General features: G+C 48.2%; 1 pseudogene; it reads right to left on the bottom strand.

Annotated features, from left to right (window-relative positions):
- Positions 1-1,186: 1,186 nt before the first annotated feature.
- LOC126475990 (5S ribosomal RNA) lies at positions 1,187-1,304 on the bottom strand (annotated as a pseudogene).
- Positions 1,305-1,918: the final 614 nt, after the last annotated feature.

Below are 1,918 nucleotides of genomic sequence, written 5' to 3'. Positions count from 1 at the left end.
ACCAAAATGTTACCAGCTGTCCAGCTAGCACAATTACTGTGCATAGTGGATTAAAAAGAATAGAGTACGGTGGTCTAGCACTCGCTCATCAGCCACACGTGTCTGTTGTCATGCTAAGGATCCTTGAGATGTGAAGAGCGACGCTACGAGACAGGGAATGATTGGAAACTGATGATTTGGAGCCTTGAATCAGGCTATTCGCTGTGGGAGCCCAATGTAATGGTTTGCGTTTGGCCAATGCCTGTGGAATGCTACCTGCCATCATGTTTGGTGCCAACAGCGCATTATGGGCGAGGCTGGGGTGTTTTAATGGTTAGGATATAGTCCCCATATTGTGCTTAAGAAAACGCTCTATGCAGAAGGATATGAATACATTTGACAGCATCGTCTTCTGTGCACAGTAAGGAATATTGTCATGCCAGCATGACAACGCACCTTGTCATATAACGGCATCTGCGACACAATGGCTTGTGGACAATAACATGTCTGCACAGAGTCCCGACCAGAACTTAACACAACTTCTTTGAGATGACTTAGAACGTCAACTTGGCTACAGACTCCAGCGTCTAACATCATTACCTTCTCGAGGATGGATCGGCTGTCCTTCCTCTGCAGACTTTCGGACACCTCATTAAAAGTGTTCCCAGCGGAGTTGGAGCGTCATAAAGGCGAAGGGTGGACACATCTCATATTAATGTCCGCTAATAAGTGTTGGGATACTTTTGATCCGACAGCATACACTTAAAACACAAAACAAAAACATCTCGAACAGAAGGAGCTGTTATGAGAGGGGGAAGGTTAAGCTTTCCAACTAGACAGGTGAATAATCCCTTGGGGGTCTCACTCTCAAGAACGCCTTACGACTTTACACTATACAGAGTGTCTCAGAAGGAATAGTAAATATTTAAGGAGGTGATACTACAAACTAATTCGAATAAAATATTCCACAAAACTAAAAATTAAACTAAACTCCTCCACAACAGGCCATGAAGGCCCAACGGTAGCGGCGGTACCGACCCGCCGCCGTGTAATCCTCAGCCCATAGGCGTCACTGGATGCGGATATGGAGGGGCATGCCGTCATCACACCGCTCTCCCGGCCGTATGTCAGTTTCCGAGACCGGAGCCGCTGCTTCTCAATCAAGTAGCTCCTCAGATTGCCTCACAATGGCTGAGTGCACCCCGCTTGCCAACAGCGCTCGGCAGACCGGATGGTCACCCATCCAAGTGCTAGCCCAGCCCGACAGCGATTAACTTCGGTGGTCCGACGGGAACCGGTGTTACCACTGCGGCAAGGCCGTTGGCTGTTCCATAAAACACGTGAGCAATATTTATTGGTTACAGATATACACTGAGGTGACAAAAGACATGGGATAGCGATATGCACATATACAAATGACGGTAGTATCGCGTGCACCAGGTATGAAAGGGCAATGCATTGGTGGAGCTGTAATTTGTACTCAGGTGATTCAAGGGAAAAGGTTCCCGACGTGATTGTGACCGCACGACGGGAATTAACAGACTTTGAACGCGGAATGGTAGTTGGAGCTAGCCATATGGAACATTCCATTTCCGAAATCGTTAGGGAATTCAGTATTCCGAGATCCACAGTGCCATAAGTGTGCCGAGAATCCCAAATTTCAGGCATCACCTCTCACCACGTACAGCCCAGTGGCCGACGGCCTTCACTTAACGACAGAGAGCAACGGCGTTTGCGTAGAGTTGTCAGTGCTAACAGACGAGCAACACCACGTAAAATAACCGCATAAATAAGCGTAGGACGTACAGCGAACGTATTCGCGAGGACAGAGCGCGAAATTTGGCGTTAATGGGCTATGGCAGCAGATGACCGAGGATTTGCTAACATCGCGACATCGCTTGCAGCTCCTCTCCTGGACTCCATACCATATCGATTGGAC

The sequence above is a fragment of the Schistocerca serialis genome, chromosome 4 (genome assembly GCF_023864345.2).
Source record: "Schistocerca serialis cubense isolate TAMUIC-IGC-003099 chromosome 4, iqSchSeri2.2, whole genome shotgun sequence".
NCBI classification, from domain to species: Eukaryota; Metazoa; Arthropoda; class Insecta; order Orthoptera; family Acrididae; genus Schistocerca; species Schistocerca serialis.
Note: the sequence above shows the minus strand (reverse complement) of the source record. Positions and strands in the feature narration are given on the sequence as shown.